The sequence below is a fragment of the Papaver somniferum genome, chromosome 4 (genome assembly GCF_003573695.1).
Source record: "Papaver somniferum cultivar HN1 chromosome 4, ASM357369v1, whole genome shotgun sequence".
NCBI classification, from domain to species: Eukaryota; Viridiplantae; Streptophyta; class Magnoliopsida; order Ranunculales; family Papaveraceae; genus Papaver; species Papaver somniferum.
In genome coordinates, this window is record NC_039361.1 from 42,016,667 (window position 1) to 42,031,425 (window position 14,759).

A 14,759-nucleotide genomic window follows, 5' to 3' on the forward strand; every position below is an offset into this window, starting at 1 on the left:
GGCTCTGACAGAGGCGTTGGAGATCCGGGCGTCTGATGGCCAGTTTCCCTTTTTGTCGTTTCTCTTTGGCGTGTAGCCGCTTTGATGTTTCACAGACTCATTTTTATCTTCTTTGTATTTATGGCGAAGTTAGGGTTTCGCCAAATAAAATCCCGCTTATTTAGATTCTTTGAATAAAACCTCTTTTTCGAAAGGGTCCAAAGCCTTCATCAAAATAAGTTGTTTGATATTCCATACCTTTTCTGTCGTCTGATGATTCCTTGTATATTCTTTCCTTCAAAGTTTCGGGTAAAATATTTTTTGCAGGGCTTCGGATTTTCTGGTCATGATTTGATGGGTAATGGTTTCCTGATGATGAAACGCTGGAGGATAAAGTAGCACAACACTTTAGGTATTGAAGGGCTTGAGCCATCGTGAGTGAATCGTTACGCCTTCCAACTTATCAGCATTGATGAGTTTGCAGTAACCTCCTAAGAGGATGTCTGCCACCAGATATGGCTCATCTTCCCTTTCTTCGGGAGAACCAGTTCGAACAGCCATCCTTACTGTTATGTTTCCAACTTGAAATGAGGCCGCCTTGACTACCACGTCTCTAATTTGAAACGAGTTTGAGTGTTGTGTAACCGTTTGACTCTTGGTCCCATCATCTTTGACTGCAGTTTCCAAATTCTTGGTGAAGCGTTTAAAGGGTCCAACACCCCACTCACATCTCCTAAATGTGTCCGTGTTGATAATCGGATCGAGTCCCCACGAGGGGTTAAGAGAAGAAGTGACTGGTTGTAGAAAAGGTTACTTGACCAGACTTACTTGCATTTGGGATCTATGAGCGAGCGCGGATGGGCTTTCCTCGGGCAATCGAGTTCCATTGGTAAGTTGTTGGTACGGCAGTAGGTTGGACAGCTTGTTAGAAAATCTTTCGGTCGTTGAAACTGGCAGAGGGGATGCTCCCAATTTGGCTTTGTTGTCGAATACCCAAGAACGCCGCAGGATCATTTCATAACTTGAAAGTTCGTTGACAATGTGGAATTTTCCATGCATTATAGCTTCTCCCATCTTGATTTCGAGGCTAATGTAGCTGTATGCGTTCATCGCTTCTCCTTCTGAATTCTTGACCACGGATGGGGAGTGGGAAGCCTCTTGCTTCAAAATTCCCACAGCTCTCAGGGTTTTGATGGTAATGATATTGAAGTCAGAGGCTGCATCGATTAAAGTGTTATCAAATTCAGTGCCCTTAGATAGGCCGTGGTTAGAAGTCACCAGTTGTGTTTTTCAGCGCTGTCCCCTAAAAGAGCCGAGGCTCTGGCGTAGCTTTCGTAACCGGAAAAAGTCGTTTGCCTGACACAACACGATTGAGGACCGTGAATATGTCTTGACGCTGCGTCTTGAAAAGGTAGAGAATTTCACACACATGTTACATCATGGATTGTACAGTTTCGTGTACGGAGTCCCCAGAGATTCTGCAATTTCTGAAAGGAAGGGGATCTCTATGCACTCCCTCATTTCCGAGATGAAGTTCCCCCGCCTCTACCTTCTCCTTGAAGATATGCTTTAGTCTGTTGCAGCCGCTGGTCGGGTGGTGAACAAACCGGTGATACCGGCAGTATTTGGGGTGCTCCTTCTCTGCCTCGGTCGGTGGGCGTCTGGGGGGTCAGAGAACGTCTGTAACCGCAGGTTCTCTAGTAAGGCGCGATAGATGAGAGCCATACCGTTGATGCAGGAATTCACCAATTGATGTTCGGTCATGTTTGGGTCGTGACAGTCTAGCACTTGAACCCTGAATCTCTTAACAAAACATTTGGATGTTCGTTATCTCGTTGGAACATCCTTCCTAGATCCGAGAAGGTAACCTGCTCAGTCACGAAGAAGTACTTTTTGTAGAAAGCTGTAACTATGTCACCCCAGTTGGAGATGTCGTTTGGTGTGATGCTGTTCTACCACGTGTATGCTCTTCCGATAAGCGATTTCGAAAACTCCCTCATACGGAGGACGTGGTTGTATTCGTGTTCGCCTAGGGACTCCAGGAATCGAGAGATGTGTTCACGTGCATAAGATCAATAGTACCAACACATATTTCCCCTAAATCAGAAATTGGTAAATCATGCTCACATTCATCGAACAAAACATCAAGACCTAAATCGGTATCATGATTGTTCGTAGTACTCAAATCAACATCGGAAGAAATAACATTTTGTGACTTAGGCAAGGAATCAGACACATCAAATTTGTTTTCATGCATATTAACATTAGTGTCTACAGAAGATTCAACTATTCCTATGTCATGCTCATCTTCGAAGAACAATTGTACAAGTACCATATCAATATCAAAATCATATGATTTGTTATGAGTATTAGAAGAAACAACATTCATGAAGGTCGAGGGCGAGAAGTCATATGTTATTGAACCAAAAGGTTCCACAATATTTTCATGTTCTTCTAACATAACATCATTATCATCATAATCTTCATAATCATCATCATGGTAACATGCATATTGGTCCTCATTAACAGTGGTGGTGTCATTAGTCGATTCATGTTCCTCTAAATTAGGTTCATATTCAACATCATTTACATGAATGAGACTAGACACTTCATTAGGGACAACATACATTTCCTCATGAATTTCCTCCTTTTGTAGGTGAAGCAAAATATGATCTAAATATGCCTGAATTCGTGATGTAGATCTAGCAAAGTTTTGCTCACTGAGTCTGAAAGCTTCTGTGGTGGAGTCTAAATTCATGGGAGTACAAAATTCTTCATGTTCAAATTGTGGTGAATGGTACATGTGTGCATGGTCATTAGGGTTTATAAAAGATTGATCGCAACCCTCAAAGGATTGATTATGGTCCCAATGACTACCAGCCTTACAATTTGTGGGCATTTCATAATTTGGATTTTCATGGGATTCTCTAAATTGCGTATAATCATGCAAAATATAGCAATATTTATCAGGGTGGTCTAAACCACCATATAAGGTACATGCATAGATTTCAGGTCGTCTATGTGAACTAGATGCTACAGATTTCTCATGTGTTTGCATTTCTAAAGCAGTGATCCGAGCCTCTAACTGATTCACAAGTGACGAATGTGTGAGTTGGATATTGTCTAGATGTTCATTTTCACTCAATGGTGGATGATACATGTGTGAATAGTCATTAGGGTTTGCATATTGAGGTTCATGACCTACAGAGGGTCCATAATAATAATCCCTATAACTATTGACATCATGGTCTGTGGGAGTATCATAAGGTGAATCTTGCCCGTAAGCTTCTCTAATAGATTTATTCCCAGTGGCAGACCAAAATCCAGACATGTTATGTTTATCAAACAATCACACAATTCAAAAAGAGAAATAAGGCCCACACTTTTCAGTTATGGGTTTCAAAATTTTGGTTTTTTAGGCTTTAAAGGTAAAGCCTATTTGGGATTTTTGGTTAAAAAGAGGGAGAAAAATCTTGGTTTTTGAATGGGAGAAAACTTTTGGTTTTAATTGGGAGATAAAAAGAAAAATTTGGTTTTTAATATTGGGAGAAAAACTTTGGTTTTAACATTGGGAGATAAAAAGAAAAATTTGGTTTTTAATATTGGGAGAAAAACTTTGGTTTTAAAATTGGGAGCAAGCCCACATTGGTGGGAGAATTGCACAGCCCACTAGGCAGTTTGGACGAAGCCCAACAGAGAAGTTTTAGTTGGGTTTTGAGGCCCACAATTCAGTTTAGGACAGGCCCAAAATTCAGTTTTACAACCCACAGTTCAGTTTAATTCAAAATTACACGCCCATGATACAATTTAAACAAGCCCACATTTTACAATTCAGTTGGGTTTACACTTTAGTTTGGATGAAGTTGAGCCCAAAGTTTAGGCTTACCCCTTTTTAGCCATTGCACAAACCAGTTGGGTCTTTGTCTTTGGCAAACCAATGCATCACCACAATTCATAATTTCTTCAGCTCTTTTCTTCACAGCACCACACCACCTGTTTGAGGCACTAGAATAGTTTTGTTCTGCTTCTCCTTCTCCTTGTTTTGCACAGCAGTTGCAGGTACCTGGTGGTTTTCAGAAGAGAGAATTAGTTCTCACAGCAGCAAATTTCATGCATTTAAGATGACACTGCTAACTCAGCATACAACTCAGGCATTCACGGCATCAAATTTCAGCAAATTTCACAGTTGACAGCACCACACCACATTCACAGCAACAGATTTCAGGCATTCAAGATGACAGCAGCACATTCAAGCATTCACAGTATGTTGAACTTCACAGTTGCACTTGTTATAGAACCAAAAATAACCCAATGGTGAATATGCAGACTTAATGCTCAAGTACTCCAATCAAATGCAGTAATAGATGCAGTTGTGGCAGGAGTGAGATGGATCAAGAGAGATGAAGGTGAAAGAAACAAAGAGAAAGCTAACACATATATACACAAGGTTACTGTTTGCTAAGTATGCAAATGAGGCAGACTATGTTACATGGCAGACTAAGCTAACACATGGCAGGCTAAGCTAACATATATATACAAACAGTAAGCCAAGATGAAGTGGAATGCAGGGAAAATGAAAGTGCAGTGAAAATGAAAATGCAGTGATGCTAAGTTAACAACTACAAATGGCAGATAAACTACAACTAAGATGAAGTGGAATGATGATGTTATTAAACTATTACAAAATGGCAGATCAAATAAACTAGTTACATCTAACACTCTTAACAACAGAAAAACCAAAAATCTAACACATATATACAAGCAGAATATTAAAAATCAGTAAAGTGGAAGAAAAGAAACAATCACACCGCTACCGAGTCCCCGGCAGCGGCGCCAAAAACTTGGTAGGACTTGAAAGAGTATATACGACTATGTCTAACTGCAAGTGCAAAGTGTCATAATGTAACACAGGGCAAGCACAGGTCGATCCTCAAGGACAAGGTGGGTGTAAAGCTGAAACTATGGTCTCACTTAAACTGATTCTAAACAAGAAAGAGTAACCAAAATGGGGGTTGTTTTGATGTGTCGATACGACAAGGTGTTGGTGAGGATTACAACAGAAAAATAAATAAAATTAAAAGATGCAAATAACACCGAGAGTAAACACTGAGAATGAAGGTTCTAGGATTGTCGAATCCACCATTAACTCATACTATGTATTCAACTGATTATGATACTCTTGTCCTTTTAACAGATAAGGTAGAGGTGTCAAGTCTATTACTTACCTAAGGTGTTTCACCAATGGATGATTCAATCACAACTAAAATATCAATCCGGAGCACTAACTGTCTAATTAAGCACAACTAGTCAAGGGATTAACAATAGTCTCTAAAGCATGAGCTGCAACATAATCAACATTGTTTTATCCTGACTACAATGGATACATGGCATACACTGTGAAAGCAAATAATTGACGTACTAAGATTGAAACTATCCTAACAGTTTAAGCATTCAAGAGCAACACAATTAGTATGAATAACACAGCAAAAAGCTAAGGTTTCATCTAAACCCTAGTTATTGAATTATAACATAATAACACTACTGAAAACAAACATAAATTACTACAGCTTGGTGCACCGGCTAATCCGGGCATCTAGGGTTGAGCTCTGGCTAACCCAGGCATACCCACACACACACAATACCATGTTCTATTTATACCCAAAATTAGGGTTCTTAACAGTTTCCCCCAAAATTCCCAAATTAGGGTTTACATTGAAAATTAAAATTAAAGCTCACCCGTCTCCGCTTTTGTTGTCTCCCCCTCGACCCATGTCTTGTCTTCCTTCTTTGCTACTCCTCCTGCTCCAATTGTCTCTTACATCGCCTATGCTACAAACCCTAGTTCTCTCTTTCTTGGTTGTAGCGTCTTTGCGAGAAGCTAAAACTAAGATAGAGAGAGTCTAGGGTTTAGGGTTAGTCTGTTGTGGTGTCGGGTGAAGGTAGTGATGGTGAATCTCGAGAAGAAGGGGAAGAATGGTGTTGCAGGTCTGTTGGTCGGGGAAGAAGGAGAAATTTGGGAAGAAGAGGAGAAGTCGATGGTTTTGGGAGAAGATATTTGGTGCTAGGGTGTTGAGCGGGTGTATCAAAATTTGATGATCGGTGATGAAAAGCGTAGGATGAAAAGGTGATGGAGTGATCCAACGGCGCGATGGAATGGATGTGGAGCGACCGTTGGATGATGAGATACATCAAAATTGACGGCGAAGATCGGGTTTAGGTGCTATGATGTTAGACAGGGACTTCAGAGTTTGATGTACTCTGATAAAGCGACCGTTGGATGATGGAATGGATCCAATATGACGGCTAAAGAGAGAAGCGGGTTTGGATATTGGAAATGGATTTGGGTAAGGGTTTTGGGCCTTGGGTATGCCAATCCCATATCTTCTTTAAGGACAATTCTTCCTCTTCAAGCCCACTTCTAGTTGATCCGTCTCTTGCAAACATCATTCTTCGCTGCCTTTCTGCGGGAGTCTTTGCCGTTTCTTTGCTCTTTTCTCTCCGTGAGTTAACCAGGCTTTATTTAGTACCTAAAAATGCAAAATTAATTGAGAAAAGTATTTATTCTTGAAAACAACGAAAACACAGAATATGGGATAAAATGGAGCGTTAGTGCACAAATGATGAGTTAAATGCCAATAAAAAGGTGCAAATATATACAATATTTGGCACTCATCAGTAACGCCTGGAATTGATGTTTCCATGATGAAGGAAAAGTTTTACCATTAATTCTTATATTTACTAACCTCCTAACCTTTATGACACTTTCCTGTAACGGGCATAGTGTACGCCGCACGCTGTAAACCGCCAGACCAATACCGTGATGAGCATCCCCCAGTTTGTGACATGTTTTGATGTCTCGAGTGTTTTCGTGGAAAACATTTAGCATGTTGCTACGTGTGGCGCGGCCAAAGGATTTGTTGTTTGTATCCAAGTTGGTGTCGTGACCAAAGAATAGGCATCGTAGCCAGGTTGGTGCCGTGACCAGATAGTTAGCATCGCAGCCAAGACATTGCCACGAGTCGTTTGCTGGCAGGTTTGTACGGATGAGATCTGCATCTCAGGAGAAAGGGTAGTCGTAGATTGTTGAAACCCTTCTTTTGGCAACCAGCGGCATGGTTGCAGTGCTTGCATGCTCTTGGCACGGCCAAATTAGGGTTTTGGCGTCTTGGCCAAGAGATTGTCATACATCGTTTGGTGGCAAGTTTGTATAGCTGAGATTCGTATCTCATGAGGAAGGGTAGCCGTTGATTGTTGCAACCCTTCGTTTAGAAGCCAGCGGCACGTGGTAGGGCCGGCATGGCTTTGGCATATTTTAGGTGCGTCCAAAATTAGGGTTTTGGAAAACATCGTGATGTTTGGCCTTGGGCCGGAAGTTGCCATGCGTTAGGTGGCGAACTTGGATGGCTGAAATCTGCATCTCAGATGGAAGGGTAGCCGTTGATTGTTGCAACCCTTCGTTTGGTAGCCAACGACATGTGGTAGGGACGACCTGGCTTTGGCATATTTTAGGTGCGGCCAAAATTAGGTTTTTGGCAAAAACCGTGATATTTGGCCTTGGTCCGGAAGTTGCCATGCGTTAGGTGGCGAACTTGGACGACTGAGATCTGCATCTCAGATGGAAGGGTAGTCGTTGATTGTTGCAACCATTCGTTAGGCAGCCAGCGGCATGTGGTAGGGCCGGCATGGCTTTAGCGCGGAGATATGGATGACATGGTATGTTATTGGCACTGTGGTGCGGATGGCATGGTTGGCATGCCTTGGCGCGGAGATGTGGCTGGCATGGTATGCCATTGGCACTGTGGTGCGGTTGGCATGGTTGGCACGCCTTGGCGCGGAGATGTGGCTGGCATGGTATGTCATTGGCACTGTGGTGCGGCTGGCATGGTTGGAATGCCTTGGCGCGTAGGTGTGGATGGCATGGTATGTCATTGGCACTGTAGGGCGGATGGCATGGTTGGCACTTACCTGTAACGGGCATAGTGTACGCCGCACGCTGTAAACCGCCAGACCAATACCGTGATGAGCATCCCCCAGTTTGTGACATGTTTTGATGTCTCGAGTGTTTTCGTGGAAAAATTTAGCATGTTGCTACGTGTGGCGTGGCCAAAGGATTTGTTGTTTGTAGCCAAGTTGGTGTCGTGACCAAAGAATAGGCATCGTAGCCAGGTTGGTGTTGTGACCAGATAGTTAGCATCGCATCCAAGACATTGCCACGAGTCGTTTGCTGGCAGGTTTGTACGGATGAGATCTGCATCTCAGGAGAAAGGGTAGTCGTAGATTGTTGAAACCCTTCTTTTGGAAACCAGCGGCATGGTTGCAGCGCTTGCATGCTCTTGGCACGGCCAAATTAGGGTTTTGGCGTCGTGGCCAAGAATTGGCGCCGTGGCCAAGAGATTGTCATAAATCGTTTGGTGGAAAGTTTGTATAGCTGAGATTCGTATCTCATGAGGAATGGTAGCCGTTGATTGTTGCAACCCTTCGTTTAGAAGCCAGCGGCATGTGGTAGGGCCGGCATGGCTTTGGCATATTTTAGGTGCGTCCAAAATTAGGGTTTTGGAAAAAACCGTGATGTTTGGCCTTGGGCCGGAAGTTGCCATGCGTTAGGTGGCGAACTTGGATGGATGAGATCTGCATATCAGATGGAAGGGTAGCCGTTGATTGTTGCAACCCTTCGTTTGGTAGCCAACGACATGTGGTAGGGACGACCTGGCTTTGGCATATTTTAGGTGCGGCCAAAATTAGGTTTTTGGAAAAAACCGTGATATTTGGCCTTGGTCCGGAAGTTGCCATGCGTTAGGTGGCGAACTTGGACGGCTGAGATCTGCATCTCAGATGGAAGGGTAGTCGTTGATTGTTGCAACCATTCGTTAGGCAGCCAGCGGCATGTGGTAGGGCCGGCATGGCTTTAGCGCGGAGATGTGGCTGACATGGTATGCTATTGGCACTGTGGTGCGGCTGGCATGGTTGGCATGCCTTGGCGCGGAGATATGGCTGGCATGGTATGCCATTGGCACTGTGGTGCAGTTGGCATGGTTGGCATGCCTTGGCGCGGAGATGTGGCTGGCATGGTATGTCATTGGCACTGTGGTGCGGTTGGCATGGTTGGCGTGCCTTGGCGCGTAGGTGTGGATGGCATGGTATGTCATTGGCACTGTAGGGCGGATGGCATGGTTGGCATGCCTTGGCGCGGATATGTGGCTGGCATGGCATGTCATTGGCACTGTGGTGCGGCTGGCATGGTTGGCATGCCTTGGCACGGAGATGTGGCTGGCATGGTATGTCGTTGGCACTGTGGTGCGTTTGGCATGGTTGGCATGCCTTGGAGCGGAGATTTGGATGGCATGGTATGCCATTGGCACGGTGGTGCGGCTGACATGGTTGGCATGCGTTGGCGCGGAGATGTTGCCAGTCAGTATTGAGGGATATGCCGTGGAATATATCGTATATAAAAAAAGGTACTCCAGTAATTTTTACGTAGCCATGTTGAATGATCCAATAAATGTGCTAGTGGTCGTAGTGACGTCATGTCAGATGTAAGGTTTTACGATTTTAACCCTAAGCTAAAAAACACCATCAACAAAGAGGTATTATATTTCATGTATTCTTTAGGTTGATATATTATGTAACACATAATACATAGTTCCAACAAAAGGCTAACCATGTGGACTTACATAAATTTTATAAACTTACACGATTTAAATTTTCGTTATGGTACACGTTGATAACCTTGCAGTTTTAAGCGAAAAATCGAAAGAAAACATTAACACATAAACTAACTCAAAAAGTTCAGATTTGCATCACTCTGATAATGGAGTGACAAAATTAAAAAATTTGGTATCAAACTCGAGATCCACACTCGAGAAGCTCCGTTTTATTGTTTGTTCTTGTTTTTTTTCTTTCTAATATAAATATTTTGTACCTTATTAAATATAATGCTCTGTCCGATGGTAGGTTGGAAAACCTACAATAATATAATACTGCAAGTGCACAGTGTCTAACTAGTAGATAATGGAAAATACAGGTCGTTCCCACGAGGAGTGTGAAAATACTACTACTAACTAATACCAAAAACTAACAAACCAATAAGGTGATGTTTGACGATTTTTCAGATATTCGGGACAAAATGAAATAATAAATAATTCTAACAATAAACAAAATGGGTAACGGGTTGTTAAGGTTTTCGATTTCCACAAATTCAATCATATAAACTCGACTAATCTCTATTTATTACTCAAGACAAATTTCGAAATCAATCTCATGTCTCGGAAGATAATATGTTTAAATTCTAAAATATGGTTTTTCCGCTGTAATTTCCTTCGCTTCACGGATAATGATTCTAAAGTATTACATATCAATCCTAAAGCATATTGCGTCAAAGAATTTAACCAAGCACGCTATATCAATTGAAAAGTATAAGTAATCAAGAAAAGCACATAATCGATTAAACACCAAGCTATATGAAGAGAAATCACTAATCAATGAATCATTATTAGAAATATCATCGTAGAGTTCATATAAATAAATTGGCTTCAATCTAAACCCTAACAAACAACTTAGCAAACCATGAGAAAAGAAAACTCAAATACACCAAACCCTTGTCGCCTCTTCTCTCTGTCAACAGATCTGCGGCCGCCTCCCCTCTCAAATATTCGACATCCTTCTTATACACATTCCCTTTATTTTATTTCATTAAACAAAGTATCAAAATAAATTATTCTATGAAATACTTGCACACAAGTTGATGTCATCATCAGTATCTTTCCCCAAATAGTATTGCCACCTCGTTCTTCCAATGAAATAATAAACTCTCATTATTTCCAGAATCTCCCAAATGAAGAAAGAATTATTTTATTTCCAAAATAATCTCACATGTAAATATTCCTCAATTAATTCTTCACATGACAAATAAATTATCTTTCCCGGTGGAATATATTTGTAATAAAGTAAGAAAGATAAAAATACTTCTCATTTTCAGTTTGCATGTGCCAACCCCATTTTGATTTCAATTCCTTTGTTGCGTTTGTGCCTTGCCCATGAAACAATTTTATGCTGCTGATATATATGGAGATACCAGGCCAGCTACATTTTGTCATTTTTTCATTGTGGTTGCTGATATATGGAAATACCAGGCCAACCTCATTTCATCATTATGGTTGTTGATATATGGAAATACCAGGCCAACCCTATTTCATAACTGTGGTTGCTGATACATGGAAATACCAGGCCAACCCGGCTGCTGATACATGTAAATACCAGGCCAGCATAATAAGTGATGCTGATATATAGAAATACCAGGCCAGCATAATTGATCATTGTCGTTGCTGATACATGGAAATTCCAGGTCAACCACATTTCATCATTGTGGTTGCTGATATATGAAAGTACCAGGCCAACCACATTTTTCCATTTTCGTCGCAAACACCATTAAGTCTCACATTTTGCTGTTTATTCGCTGGATGATCGAATTCACTTGTACTTTCTACAAAAGCACTAAAATAGTATTAGTAACTAAAATATTGTATCATAGCTAATATAAATATGGGTATAAAATGTAGCATATACATGCTTATCAACACCCCCACACTTATATTTTGCTAGTCCTCGAGCAAAACAGAGATATTATGCAATTGATTTTTTTTTTAATTCTAAGAAAAGTGAAAACCTGCAAAAATATGGATAATTACCCACTCCCCCACACTTAAACATTACATTGTCTTCAATGTAATTGAGTCATACAACGGAGAAATTAAGATGGGAAATATAAAAATAAACAATAAAAATAAGAGATAGAGTAAAGGGAACAAATCTGATGGGTTGACTCCCATGAAGCGAAATGTATTTATTTTTCTACTTGCCAATAGCATGTAGTCTCAAACAAGGTGAGGTTGGTACCCCAAAGTAGACATCCAATCATATATAGAGAGTCTAAAAAGTTGAGGATCATCCCAACTAATCCGATCAGCTGAAGATATGTCCCTGTGAACACTATAAACCTCCAAAACGGTATGAAAATTTATTCTCAATCGAAAATTGTACGTGATATTCAAATAATGCATATATGGGATAAGTAAATCATTCCCATACGCAACAAATTAAGATTGTTTGACAGTTTTTATTGGCGGAACACGCTCTAAATAAGATTCCAAATCAGCTGAAATAATTTTCGCGGAACAAGAGATCAAAGGAGCAATAATATCACGACTCATAGACCCATTATCATCTAAAATGGTTTCATTATTAATATCATCAAGACGAAAAAATTCAGAACTTAATGGCTTAAGGGTCAAGGTTTCGATTGATGGAACTAGTCGAGACTCGGACAAAACTAGAGGTTCTAATTTGGGGTTCCATTTATTAGTGTCTAGCAACGGTGCGGAGTCTAACAAGGCATTGACTTCACAAATAACACTATCATCATCAAAACCAAACCCAAAATATTCTAAGCAAACTTCTAATGGATCTTCCAAGTGGCTCTTGCAAAAGCTTGCCGAGTACATACTTGCTTTTCGCCCGCAGCACTTTGGACTAAGGTACCTAAAAAGAAATCAAGCAAACTGCATAAAAATACTAAAAGGAAAAATAAAAATAAATTAATTACAAAAACTAAAAATAAACTATATACAATGATATCAACAAAAGAGTATTTTGCAACCACTCCCCGGCAGCGGCGCCAAAAACTTGGTAGGTTGGGAAACCTACAATAATATAATACTGCAAGTGCACAGTGTCTAACTAGTAGATAATGGCAAATACAGGTCGTTCCAACGAGGAGTGTGAAAATACTACTACTAACTAATACCAAAAACTAACAAATCAATAAGGTGATGTTTGACGATTTTTCAGATATTCGGGACAAAATGAAATAATAAATAATTCTAACAATAAACAAAATGGGTAACGGGTTGTTAAGGTTTTCGATTTCCACAAATTCAATCATATAAACTCGACTAATCTCTATTTATTACTCAAGACAAATTTCGAAATCAATCTCATGTCTCAGAAGATAATATGTTTAAATTCTAAAATATGGTTTCTCCACTGTAATTTCCTTCGCTTCACGGATAATGATTCTAAAGTATTACATATCAATCCTAAAGAATATTGCGTCAAAGAATTTAACCAAGCACGCTATATCAATTGAAAAGTATAAGTAATCAAGAAAATCACATAATCGATTAAACACCAAGCTATATGAAGAGAAATCACTAATCAATGAATCATTATTAGAAATATCACCGTAAAGTTCATATAAATAAATTGGCTTCAATCTAAACCCTAACAAACAACTTAGAAAACCATGAGAAAAGAAAACTCAAATACACCAAACCCTTGTCGCCTCTTCTCTCTGTCAACGGCTCTGCGGCCGCCTCCCCTCTCAAATATTCGACATCCTTCTTATACACCTTCCCTTTATTTTATTTCATTAAACAAAGTATCAATGAAATACTTGCACACAAGTTGATGTCATCATCAGTATCTTTCCCCAAATAGTATTGCCACCTCGTTCTTCCAATGAAATAATAAACTCTCATTATTTCCAAAATCTCCCAAATGAAGAAAGAATTATTTTATTTCCAAAATAATCTCACGTGTAAATATTCCTCAATTAATTCTTCACATGGCAAATAAATTATCTTTCCCGGTGGAATATATTTGTAATAAAGTAAGAAAGATAAAATACTTCTCATTTTCAGTTTGCATGTGCCAACCCCAGTTTGATTTCAATTCTTTTGTTGCATTTGTGCCTCGCCCATGAAACAATTTTATGCTGGTGATATATATGGAGATACCAGGCCAGCTACATTTTGTCATTTTTTTCATTGTGGTTGCTGATATATGGAAATACCAGGCCAACCTCATTTCATCATTGTGGTTGCTGATATATGGAAATACCAGGCCAACCCCATTTCATAATTGTGGTTGCTGATACATGGAAATACCAGGCCAACCCGGCTGCTGATACATGGAAATACCAGGCCAGCATAATAAATGCTGCTGATATATAGAAATACCAGGCCAGCATAATTGATCATTGTGGTTGCTGATACATGGAAATGCCAGGCCAACCACATTTCATCATTGTGGTTGCTGATATATGAAAGTACCAGGACAACCACATTTTTCCATTTTCGTCGCAAACACCATTAAGTCTCAAATTTTGCTGTTATTCGCTGGATGATCGAATTCACTTGTACTTTCTACAAAAGCACTAAAATAGTATTAGTAAATAAAATATTGTATCATAGCTAATATAAATATGGGTATAAAATGTAGCATATACATGCTTATCATCCGAAAGTTTCACAATTTTAGATAACCTAGGAATTATAAAGGCTAGTTCATGCCAAGCTTCTCAAGCGCCTAGAAAGCTTTTCATGAACATGGCCTTTTGATTTGTCTAGACGAATGTGTGAAGATTTTATAAATAGCATTACGTTCAATGAAGTACAAATAGTTTGTATTAAAACGAACAAAGTAGAACAGACTGTAAAATATGTGATGGATTCGAATGTTAAGCGGCAATGAGTGTTTCTTGATAATTTTTCCCATGAGTTCTGAAGACTAAAATACATCGTCAAAGTGATGGAAAATTTGAACTTTTTTCGTTGGTTTCACATGTTTCTTTTTTTGTTCGTTTTTACTCAACACTAGAAATTAACCAATGTATATCTCAATGAAACCTTTTTGAAGTTTACCAATATAAATTTGTGTATAATAATTGGATATCTACCTCATTGTTTCTTTGTCTCTGTGAATTAGTACTGATTTTTGGTGGTTTA